Source organism: Lemur catta, chromosome 10 (assembly GCF_020740605.2).
Source record: "Lemur catta isolate mLemCat1 chromosome 10, mLemCat1.pri, whole genome shotgun sequence".
Taxonomy (NCBI): domain Eukaryota; kingdom Metazoa; phylum Chordata; class Mammalia; order Primates; family Lemuridae; genus Lemur; species Lemur catta.
In genome coordinates, this window is record NC_059137.1 from 3,378,388 (window position 1) to 3,391,116 (window position 12,729).

Below are 12,729 nucleotides of genomic sequence, written 5' to 3' on the forward strand. Positions count from 1 at the left end.
GCCCTGAGGTCTCAGCAGGACCAGCCCCGTCTCAACGTCCGGAGCCTTTCTGGAGTGCCCTGGGGTTCCTGCCAGCCAGAGAAAGAGCAATGTCAGAGTGAGTCCCTGCCCGGGACAATGTTCCTGGCCCTGGCTTGGCAGAAGAGGGCTGCTCGTCTGGGTTCCGCGATGCGGGGTGTGGGAGTCCCCCACTCTCACTCCCCACCCTCCTGCTGGGGCAGCTGTCACCCCACAGCAGGAGGATGGCAGGGCAGTGACGAGGGGCACTGGGAAAGCCAGGCGGCCTGGGGAGCCTGGCCCCGCGGGCACCTGCTCAACCCAGAGCTGAGCAGCCCCTGAGCTTCCATCGTCATTCCTGGAAGGATGGGGACTGGTACCCAGGCAGGGCTGATGATGGCACTCGGACGTCTGCAATGCTTGGTACATTGAGGAGCCCAGAGTCTGAGGATGTCTGAGAATGCACGACACTGGCTACTGTACCCACACGGAAGCTGGGACCGCTGGCACAGGGAGCGGCCAGGGAAGGAGGCAGATGGGGGCATTTGGGGCCCATGTCCACCTTGGTCTCAGTAGCCACCCTTGTTACCTGGCCCTGCACAACAGTTGGGAAAATCTGGGATGATAAATATGGCAAAAGTGAGCCCTAAACCATTGGGTGGGAGGGAGGGTCACAAGGCGTGTCTCGAGATGTACTGGGGAATTGTTGAACGACGGGCCTGACTCCAAGTCCGCACGGCCACCGACCACTTATGGGACGGATGTCTGGCCCCAGGTCCCCTCCTCACCCAGCCGCTGGGGCCACATCTCTGCAGGGGGCTGGGTGGGCCAGTCCTCACCGGCTCCAGGGCCAGCATGTGTCGGGAGCGACTCCTTCCCCACCTCCAAGGAGAATCCCTCCCTCGTCCTGCCCTCCTCTGGGCCCTCAGTCCTCCCTGACCCTGTCCCCTGTCGGTCCCGTCTTCCCAGCACCTGTGATCCCCTTGCAGTTGGCATGATGTATTCTTTGGGATTTGGGGGGACGATTTTTGGTGCCCAAAATAGGTCATTTTCTAAACTCGAGACGAAAGAAAACCCTCTCTTGTGTCTTCTTGTTGACAGCACTTACGTTTCTTCTGCCGGGGAGCTCAGAGCATCCACTGAACGTGACACTTGGGACAGGGGACGTGGGGGGTGGAAATACCTGGTCCCTAATTACAGCCTCATTAGCAGCACGAAGTGCCCCTGAGCAAGGCGGCACTCCCGCAACCTGCAGGAGGGGAGTCCAATAAAAACTTTTAGAAGTGGGAGGCGTGTTCATACCTTTATGTTTACAAATTATCCTGGAGTGAGACGGCACACCAAATCCCTCCTGCGAGACAGAGAGCTGGTTATTAATACAAAAGCCCTGAGTTTCAATAAAGCCGCAGCTCGGTCTGTGCGGCTGCCGACTTCATTTCTGATGTGATGGAAACCTGTCCAAGCGCGATTGGGCGGGAATCGTTCTGTAATCACAGCTGCCATCATGGGCTGATATCTGTGTGATTTCCCGTAATGACACAGTAAACAGCAAATGTACAAATACCTAGTCTGAGTCACCAGAAGACAAAATGATGACCTCACAGGTCCAGAATGGATTTGCTGTCTCAGGTGAGTACCTGCTGGGAGAATATTCCTCCAGGATATTAAATATACAAGAAAAATTGTTCTACCCAGAGAACAAATAAGTAACCGGCCTGCCGTTACATCCCTCGGATTCCAATAACCGAATATATTGGCTGACGGCAGAACATCTGTGAATGAATTTTCTTTATTAAAACTTTGGCCTGGAATCAAACTCTGGCGGTTCTATGCGGCACTCAAAGACCAGAGCACCCAGCCTGAGCAAGAGCGAGACCCCGTCTCTACTAAAAATAGAAAGAAATTATATGGACAACTAAAATATATATACAGAAAAAATTAGCCAGACATGGTGGTGCTCACCTGTAGTCCCAGCTACTCGGGAGACTGAGGCAGGAGGATCGCTTAAGCCCAGGAGTTTGAGGTTCTGTGAGCTAGGCTGACGCCATGGCACTCTAGCCCAGGTGACAGAGCGGGACTCTATCTCAAAAAAAAAAGACCAGAGCACAAGACGCTGGTTCTGTGTGCAGCTGCCTGGTGTTCTCCGAATTTGCACAGGGTTTCTTTCCTTCTGGCCCCTTCAGAGCCACAGGACGCCCATGTGGAACTCACGAAGGCTCCACGCTCTGTGCAGAGCAGCTCGGCTCTGGGCTCCTGGGAAGCGCAGGGCGGACAACTGGTAGGAGGCTCTGTCCTTGGGAGGGACCAGGAAATGAAAGGCAATGTTATTTTGAATAGCTGAACATGCTGGAGCAGCCCATGGCCAGCAAGCCAGGTGACATCGAGGATGTCCTGAGCACAGACGGGGTCATTGTCTCAGACTGAGGGACTCTCCACCCAGAAGAACCAAGGGCTGTTGGTTCACAGTCTGTAAAATCGCCAAGTGTGAAAACTTTGTTTTTCATTGAATCATTTCAACTAATTCCCTTTGAAGGTGACAAGTGACAGCTTAGGCACAGAAAACACCTGGAAGCCATTCCCCAGGTGTCCCTCAGATGTCACACTGCCCCTCCCATCCTAAGATGGACAACTCAGGCTCCGAGAGGCCAGCGACCTGTCCAGGCAACTCGGCCGGAGGAGCTCCATGGGCCAAAACAGAGAAGGATCTAGAGTGTTTCCTGACACTCAGGGGTGACCCGAGCCTGAGACGTGGGATGGCACACAGGTGCTGATGCCCGTGGGGAAGTGAGTCCCGGGCAAGCGGCTCCCAGGGGCTGAGCCGGGACTGGGAGGGGAGGGTGCAGGTCGGACCTTTGTCCAGCCACGTGCAGGTCCTGCTGCAAAGTCAGCCTCTGACTCCGCCCTCTGGCCTGAAGGAGGGGGAGGGGAACACTGTCATCTAGGGCAGAAGGGGATGGGGACGGCACCACCTAGGGCAGCGGGGGGACCAAATGGGCCATTCTGTGGCGATGCTTTCTGTGAACATTCAGTCCACATTTTCTGCCCATTTTCCTATTCAGTTGTTGATCTACCTGCTCTCAGATTTTAGGGGCTCTTTATATGTGTGGAAGGTTCACCCATGTGGTTCTGTGCGGTAAGTTGCAAATATCGTCTCTTGATTTTTGGTTGTGTGCCAGGTTTTTTATTTGTTTCACTGTAGTTGAAATTATCGGTCATTCTTGCAATGCTCCTGGCTCCCGGCGGTAATGAGGACGGGTCCCCTACTCCCAGGCGTAAGGAATCCACCCGTGCTTCCCCCTGGGTACCGCGCCGCCTTCAGACTGGCCGTGCCTTTGGGGTTTAGCAGTGTGAAGTGTGGAGCCGGCTTTGCGTTTGCCCAAAGGCTGCCCGGCACCCCGGCGCTGTTTATCAAGTGGCCCAACTTCCACTGCCAGACCCTGGACTGGGGTCTGTGCGATGCTGCCCCAGGCGGGTGCTTCTCCCGTAGGCGGGTACTCACGGTCTCCTGCCTTGTTCTGTAGAGACCTGTAAACCTGGCTACTGCGCTGTCCGAACCCCCACGGGGGAGTCTTGCCCAGGAGTGGTTACGAGATCCGAGGGGGTCTTTCCTCCAGTAGTCTCCGCCGATGTGTCTCTCTGAGACAGTTCTCTGCTGCCCTAAACCAAGGGCCTCATTCCAGAGACTGCCAGGATTGGAAGGCAAGGTGAGGTCTTGTCCTCTGCAGGATGTTCGGGGAAGTTCCCTGCTCTCCTGGTGTGGCCTAATCTCCACTGCACAGAAACAGACATGGGGAGATTAAGCAGCAGCCCGGAGCCTGGCTGAGGGCCAGGGCCGGCGTGAGCCTGGGTCAAGCTCTGGGCTCTGCTCTCTCCCGCCGTCGGCTGGCCCGTGGCACACATGGCGTGTCCTCCGGCTGGTGAGTCACTGGCTGCTTGTTCATCACACGGCAGGCAGCGGAAGGCGCCAGAACGGTGTGCCCAGCCACGATCTGCACTGGTGAGTCACTGCCGGGTGTAGGGTAGGGCAGCAGCGGGAGGCAGCCGCGGCCAAGGACGGCTGAGCCACAGGGCCAGCGTCTGTCCGGCTGCCCTTGCTGGGAGCCCGGGAGATGGGAGTGGAAGGTTTCCTCTGTGTGCCCTCTGTCTTGCTGCCCCACCTCTGCATGCACATGCAAGCACAGGCACACACGTGTGTGCACACGGGAAGATGCCAAGCACCCACCACAAGCACAGCAGCTGCAGGGCAGCAAGCGGCCTTGGAAACTCACTTGGTCCCCCAGGGTCGCTCTCCACCCTGGCAAAGCGGGAGCAGCAGTTCCGCCCGGCCTGCTTCCGGGCAGACTCTGCTCTCCTGGCCTCATCCTGTGTCCTCAGCCTTCCATCCCGGCAGGAGTCCACCGTGGTTGCAGCCAGCGAGGGCAGACCTGGGTCATGAGTCACCTAGGCCTGGCCTCCACCACACACGGCCCCATCTGGGCCTCAGTTTCCCCAGCCAACACCCGGGATACCAGTGTTGCCCTCGTGGGACAGGTGCTGGGGAGCGTGGACGTCGGTCCCCACTCACGGAGATGGGAGCCATGGCTGTTGGGACAGCTCCGCTCGGCTGGTGAAGGCACCAGGCATCCAGCCGAATGACCACGGCATCACTTGCCGGCTCTACCTGGAAAACGCTTTAATGCTGGGCTCTCCTGGCCTCGAGGAAAAAGACCCTTCATCCCCTCACTCCTCCCTCCCCGGCCCTGTGAAGCTGCTCTTGCAGAGGCTCCCGCAGCCCTTCGCTCTGCTCTAAGGGGCTGCTGTCCCCACTGACAAGCAGACACCTGGGGCCCAGCGAGACCAGTTACCGCCTGCCCAGGTCAGCGCAGCCGGGATGGCGGCCTGAGACGGAATCCACGTCCCCTGACACCCGGCCTTGGGCTCTTGCTGCAGAGTCGTGTTTGGAGAAATCAGTGCGATGTCCCCAAACTGTCTTCTAATTGGCCAGAATTTTCAGAATTGCTGGGGACGGAGCCTGCTCCCTCCGGGGCCATTCTCTTCCTTCCAGAGGTGAGCCCTGGGAGGGGCCGTGGCCGCACTGGCGGTTCAGCCGCCGACTCTGTGAAAAAGCGGTAATTTCCTTATTGATCTCTTCCTTCCCTCTAAGGCTTGGAAGTAAGGTCGCCAGGAATGATGTCGCTGCACGTTCCACATTTCAGTTTTGCTTATTGAATTCTCATTCCTGGAGGACCCCTCACCACCCCCCGCTAAAAAGCTTCTTGCTACAAGGACATTAATGGCTTCAATGCCTCTCCTGGGCCCCTGAAAAGCACCACCCTTGGCCAGCGCCTCCAGCACAGCCCCGTGGCTGTCCCCAGAGCAGTAGGGGACTCAAAGGTGCACCTGTCTGTCACCAGCACCGCCGACTCCCTGGCTTCCTGCCGCCTCGCCCCCGTCATTGGCGGGACAGGCTCCCCTGTCAGCTCCCGGCTGTTTGCCCCGCTTAGGCTGGCTCCTGTTGTCCCTGCTAAATTGGCGGTGGCAGGCCGCAATAAAGAAGAAAAACAGTGGCTGCATCAGGTCATTCCGAGCAGCTGACGTTAACTCAGGAAGGGCCAGGAAAGGAGAGATTCAATTAAACTTTTACTGCAGCTCGGCGGCTCCTGGCCGGGCCTGCAGATCTTGCAGCTGGGCTGAGGTGCAAATGACAGCCAGACGAGCTCCCCCCGCCCTTCCTCCCAGACGGCTGTCAGCACGCTGGCCCAGGAGGCAGGTGAGCGAGCGGCTCCGAGGGCGGGCCCCGCAGCCCAGCTCTGCAGATGCTCACGGAGCAGAGAGCGGCACGCCGAAGCTTCCAGCCACACAACGGTCTCTGGGGCTCTAGTCCAGCAAAGAGACAGACATTCCAGAAGATGTTCCTTGAGTCTCCAATTCTCAAATATGGCGCCAGCAGCTAATTTCACCCACAGAATTACAATAAAATAACAGTTAAATTTAGGCAGCCTTGTCCAGCCCTGAACAGTTCGTAAACACAGGCTGAAAGTAACCTGAGGGGCGATTTCTGGGTGAGAGACATCCCATTCTCACACCCCTTCGCCTTGCTCCCCTCGCTGGTGTGGGCTTCTAGGGGAGTCATTTGCCACAAAGGAAGCAAAAAGGAACACACGACGTTAACACCAGAGAGCGTCTGGGGGCACCGGCGTGGGTGGTGAGTCCCTGCTCCAGCACCGCCGGCCGCGGGTCTCAAGTCTGGAGAAAGACTGTGATGGGCCACGCTGGGGACCATGGCAAGGAGGACTCGAGGCAACCCTTGGAAAACAAACAGGCGTGGAGGTGACACAGGAGTGGGGAGGGGACAGGGTGACATGGATGTGGGGCTCAGGAGGTGACACAGGGTGGGGTAGAGAGGGGAGGGATGGGGTGACCCGGGTGTGGGGCGGGGGGAGAGGAGGGGATGCTGGCGCAGCAGGAGGGGTGGGAGGGCTGGCAGCTCGCTGTCCCTGAGCACCAGGTACGGCTCTGGGCTGAACCCTGAATTCATTACCTCGTGTCGTTGTCCCAGCAAGCGCCATTTCTCAGATGGCAACTCTAGGGCTGGGAGAGCCACCGGGGGCCTGTGCGAGGCGGGCGGGCGTGTCCAGCCCCCTGGCTGTGCCCATGGTCAGGGCGGCCTGCACACCCCCGCCTGCCAGCCAGGGCAATGGCTCCACTGTGGACCGCCTGGGTAAGCTCAGGCCCCCCAGAGCACTGGGTCTACAGGTGCCCATCACCCGTTCACAGGTGTCTGTCCTGCCCTGCAGAGGGCGGCTCCCGGGAGATGGGATCCAAGCCCGGCACGCGAGGGGCCCTCAGAACACGTGTGTTGGTAAATGAACGACGGGCGTGACCCAGGGCCAGGAAAGCGTTGAGGAGGAGCACTGTGCAGGCTGAGAACGGGCCTCAAATGCGAATCAAAATCTAGGGGCAGTCAGCGCTTGGCTTCTAGCACCATCCATTTGTCATTCCAATTTAACAACATTTCCGGGGCTCCTCGGAGGTGCCCACAGTGTGCGGAGCTGCTGGGACTGCAAAGACGCTGTCCGCCCTCCCTCAAGGCAGAATGTGGCCTGGTTCTGGCTCTCGCCCTCCCCCCCCCCGGGTCCCTGGGGACATTCTGTGAGCCACAGCATGGGTTCTCTTGTACCTCCTGCTCCTCAGAACTGCGGTCCGGTCACAACACAAGAGGTGGAGAAGCCCCCAGGAAGCCCCGAGCTCCCGACACCAGAGACCTTTGTGGGAGGTGGAGTCCGGCCCCTGACCCTCTTCTTCTCTTTTGCTTTATTTTGAAATCGCCCAAGGCTCCTGCTCAGGGACAGCGAGGAGGAAGCCAGCCGGCTCCATCCACCCCCGCTGGGGACGGTGAGGTGCGGGCTCCCCCTGAGGTCTGGGTGGCAGGAGCCAGAGGTAGCTGGGGTGGTAGGTGGGGCAGACTTGCCTAGAGCGGCCTTGCAGTGGGATGTACCAAGGGGGCGGTTCCAGCTCCATGCAGGGAAGAGCCTTGCAGCAGTGGTGAGCTTCCCATTACTGGTGGTATGCAAGCAGAGGGAGGAAACCCCCTCCCTCCTAGCCCTGCGGTGCAAATCGGTGCTGCTCAGCAGCCTCTGCCCACTGACTGTCATGAGTGGGCAATCGGCCAGGCTGCGGCTCGCCCCCAGGGAGTGGGCACCGGCCAGAGAGCCGGGTAATTTCTCCGGCAGGGCTCTGAGAGGCGTGGGCCCCGCCCCGGGACCATCTGTCCACGCACAGCGCCAGATCCTTTCTCAATACATCAGCAGCACGGCTGAGAGCCCTCCCCGGCTCCCACCGCCCCGCCCAGCCCCCCCAGTCGAGCACACCCCCCAGGATGACATTTCAGCCTCCGTCTCAAAGTCAGCAGAATATGAGTTTATTGATTGGAGATGCTGGGCTTGTCGATTTCCTGCGTGGGGAAAAGCATGCATTTTCCTGTCTCTTCCTTAAACAAGTCGTAAAATGGATTGCGCATCTAAAAGGGCGACATAAAACACTGGCCGCAGCGAGCTGCGTGGAATTCGCTGACTGTATAAATCAGGGAGATGAGTTTCAGAGAAGCCTCGTCTCCCTTTCTGGACATAAAATGGTTGACTTCTAAATTGTCAGAGAAGTCAGCGCAAATGTCCCCAAGGCTGCCAGGAGGCGGGGGGGACAGAAGCCCTGGGAGGAGAGATTGGGCTTTCAATAATAAAGGGCACTTGCTGTGGCCCAGGTGACAACAGCCCCATGTTGGCCTGAGCCCCAGGGTTTGGGAAGCTTCTTCCTTCTGGGGAAGCAGCAGGGCCTGGCTCTGCCCTTCTCAAACTGCAGTCGCAGCCACCCACCTTCTGGGCACCTGCCATCTCCACGGACCACCTGTGCTGGTATTTGCTTCACGATTTTAGAAAGAGAGTCCCCCTCCCATTCTGTAGCCTCATTTTAGCGACGGTGCCTCCAGCCACGGTTGGAAGGGACACGGCGGCTCCACGCCTCCAGGTCTCCTCTCCCCTCTCCCACGCGATGCTGCAGGGGTCCTGGCACCTCCACCTGTGACCTCCAGCTTCTGTGCAGAGGGGAAGGCTCCGTCTGCACTTCACGGCTGGAGCCAGTCACGTGACCCCGGCCTGGCCGCAAGGGAGGCTGGGAGACGTGATTTGCAGATTACTGGGGAAGAAGGAAATGAGAGATGAAGGGGACCAGTCCCTGCCGCTCTTATTAAAATAAATGTATCTCTGGGTACCTCTCGGGCCACACCTGGGAAAGGCTGCCTTTGGCTTCAGAAAGGCCGAGGTGCAGTGCTGGGTGACATTGGGCAGGTGACTCACCCTCTCTGAGCTCCGGTCTATACAGAGCAAACATGTGTGAATCCAGGGAGTAAGCAACTTTCTTCAGGACACAAGCCAGCTTGTTGCTGGGGACACTGGTGGGTGCTGCTGCTCAGCCCCGGCCAGGAGCACCCTGTGGGCGTTAGGTCTCTCAGCCGAGGACGCAGGGCTTCGAGCCTCTGGGACCCGCCAGGAGGGCAGTGGGCAGCCAGTGAGGGCGTGGAGCAGGGGGAGCCCACGCTGGCACTTTTAAGACGGCGAGTCTGGGGCTGGCGGGGTGAGACCCTGAAGCGGGCTGCCTTCATCAATGCTCCAATTTCCACCCAGAAAATCGAAATTCAGTGACTCATTAAGTTCAAACCAGAAAAGGCTGAGCCAGAGCGAGAACTGGGTCTTCCCTCTGGGCCGGGGCAGAGCCGAAGGTGGCGGGGGGGCTGTGGCGGGCGCACGGGGCCTCTGCAGCCATGGCCATGCCAGAGCCACGTGGGCTCCCACTTTTTTAAATCTCTGCTAAAACAGCAAACCAGGGCAGGGGAGGGACAGGAGTGACAGGCTGGGGAGGGGAGGTGGGGCGGGGCACAGCCAGACCTGGATGGTGACATGCCGGGGTGTCGGGGACCCTGGAGAGAGAGCCAGGGAGTGGAGTGGGGCCGAGACCTCCCACCAGGGCGGCGATGGGCGGGGCCCCTGGCGCCTGCGACAGGCCCTTCATCGCGGCGTTGGCGCAGACGCCAGACTCCGTGGCCTGTTACTGAGATGCTTAGTGACGTTGGGAGAGGCAGGGGGTGACCGTCCTCGCTGCCAGGCAATCTGTGCCACACCCGTGCCACGCTTCGCAGCCCGTGGTGAGAGCGGCACCCCCACCTTGCCAGGCGGCCGGCACCTCACCTAGCTCAGCCACTCGTAGCCTGGGTCAGGGGTGGGGGCCTGATTCTGGGACCCTCGGTGCAGGGGCTGGTCCCACACAGGCAGTCACAGAGGGCCTGTGACGCTGCGGCAGACAGAATAACAGCCCCCCCCACCCCCGCCCGCGCCCCAGTCCCCAGCGCCTGTGGTTACATCAGCTCACCTGTCGGGAGACTTCTCAGGTGAACGTGAGGCTGGCAGAGGGGAGATTATGCGAATCATCTGGGTAGGCCCCACGTGATCATGAGGGTCCTTCTGAAAGGGGGTGAGGGGGCTCAGAGCCAGGCAGAAGACAGGGGACCGAGCAGGGTCAGAGGGGAGGAAGAGGCTGGGGGAGCTCACAGCCTCTGACCCCCCCCCAAGGGGCAGGCGAATCAGAGAGGGCTGCACCCCAGAGGGCGAGGTGCAGCCCCAGGGCCCAGCTGCCCTTTGGTGAAGCCCCGTGAGAAGGGAGGGGCGGCCGCCCTTGACACCCCAATAGCCGGAGCGGAGCTCCCAGGGCTTTTTGGGCTTTTTGGCCCTGGCTGAGCTGGAGCAATAGTGAGATCGGACCTCATGTCTTAACTCCCAGCAACAATGGAGATGAGGCCCCGCGGGGGCAAGAGGGAGGGGTGAGAACACGACCTCAGGCCATCTGTGACCCGGAGCCCAACAGAGCAAGGTCTGCGGACAGGGACCTGGCCCGCCCTGGCCCTGCCGGGAACCGGGAGCTGCTGGAAAACACCCTCTAATCCCTTTTCCAACCCCTCGTGCTAATTTCCCGGAGGATGGACGAAAGACACCTGGGGCTGGAACAAATTTAGACCTGCGAGAAAGTGCTGAGTCACGCTCTGCCTGTTTGGAAAACAGAGAGCTAATTAAGTTACTGCTGGGAGGAAGAGGCTGGCAGCGGGACCAGGCAGTGGAAAAAACCTCCTGTGACACTGGGCTCCGCAAAGCCCACGGGTAGACATGGGTCACCAGGGGAGGGTGCCCTGGGCTCTGGGCTGTCCCCAACCCGTTCTTGAGCACCTGGAAGCACCTTATTGGGTTTGTCAGACACCCAAAGGGGACGTGGCCAGATCCTGGCCTGGTGGAGCTTTCCGAAGGGGTCTTGGGGGTCACAGGCCCCCCTTATGCGGTAGACACTGAGGCCCAGAGGAGGAAGGGGGTAGAGGCTCGGCCACCCTGTGCTGTGCGTCAAGCCTCCCCCTCCTCTGGGACGCCCGACCGTCCCCTGCCTCCTCCCCTCGCCCAGCGTCTGGGGAGCCTCCCTGGGCTGGCGTTTGCCACGCAGCTGTGTTAAAGCAGTGATGGAGGCTGGCGTGGCCCCTGCCCCTCCGAGTCCACCACAGTCTGCCGTGAAAACACCTGGAGCACCCACAGCAGCGGAGTGTGGCGGTGGCTGAGTGACCGTGTGTGGGTGGAGGACGGGAACCTGCAGGCGAGGCAGGCAGGGATGGTTAGAGCCCGGTCTCTGCAAAGGGGGCGGCGTCTGACTGAGCAGACGGCGGAATGAATACTTGCTGGCAGCCGTTCTGGGAAAGACTGTTGCGGGGCTGGGCACACAGCGGGATCAAACTCATCCCCGCCCCTAAGGGGGACGTGAGTCACGCTCAGACACGTGCCACACAGGATGAGGCTGTGGGACAGTCTTGTGTCGGGTTGTGTCGGGTCAGGTCCTGGGGTCCCACCTGACCCCACTCACCAGCACGGGGCCCGGGGCTCAGAGAGGGGTGAGAGTCCACCCAGACCCTGATCCCGCAGGACCTCTTGGCCTTTCCTGAGAACAGAGTCCTGGGCCTGGGTCACCAGCCGTGCGTGCAGGGGCCCGTGGCGATGCCACAGTGACTGGAGACCCTGAGACCCCTCTGCACCTGGAAACCGCACCCTCCAGAGCCGACCTCACAGGAAGCAGGTGCAGAGTCTGATTTCCCCCGGGACTCATGCAGCACCGCAGGGCGGGTGTAGGGTGCACTGACTCTCAGTGTAAGTCCCTGAGAACCCGGACCCGGGACCCCACCCCAGCCTCACACCTGGGCTCCCCAGGTCCTGGCCAGTGGTGGGTTTCAGGCAGGATGACATTGTCACCTCAAAGACTTCTCCTTGGCGATGTCTGAAGCACCCCCCCACTCAGGGGACAGAACTTCTTATTCTGTTTTGGGGTTGGGGGACATTCTAGGACTCCTGCTGACTTTATAGGCAGGTGCAGAGGCCCAGGAGGGGGAGCTTTCCCGAGGATGGGTTGCACAGGGGAGGCAGGCGGGACCACAAGGACGCTGAGTGCGTTGCCTGCCATCTGCCGACAGTCCCCAGCCGCATGCCCTCCACACTCCGCTTCCCGCACGCCAGCCATCCTCAGCCTGATGCCAGGCCTTTGCTCAGCCATGCCCCAGCACGCTGTCTCCTCTCCAGTCGCCCAACTCTTCCTCATCTGCCAGGTCTCACATGCCGGGCCACATCCCTGGAGAGACTCCCTCCATGAGGATTGGGCTTGGTGTGGCCAGCAGGGCTGGTTCGGCCCCTCAGCTGTCAAGACGCAGAGCTTTCCAGCCTCCACTCTGCCCTCCCTCCGGTGTGTGAGCCCTGTGTCTTCATGGTGCAGGGTGGTGGCGAAGCTGAAGCCATCACATCTCTGTTCCAGGCAGCAGGACTCCAGACGTTTACCTATGCACTTGCTCACTGTCCGCACCCTCCCCTACGGCTGAGACTTTGGTGATGCATCTTCAGGGCCTAAAAAAAAAGTGCCCCCAACCTTTAGTAGGAACAGACTAGGTCATTGTCAAATGTGAATTGGTGAGTGAGCTGATGAGAGAACCACAAGAGACTCTTCTCCGAGCCGCAGCGCAGGCTGACCCCCAGGCCTGTGCCCCACAACACCCTGGGAGAAAAGCCCTCCTGGGCCCCTGTTCAGATGACACCGCCCTTTCTGTCCCCTCGCCTTGCTTCATTCTTCCACCCAGCTCATTTCCACACCAGACACAGAACCTGCTTATTCACTTGCTGTCTCTGCTCA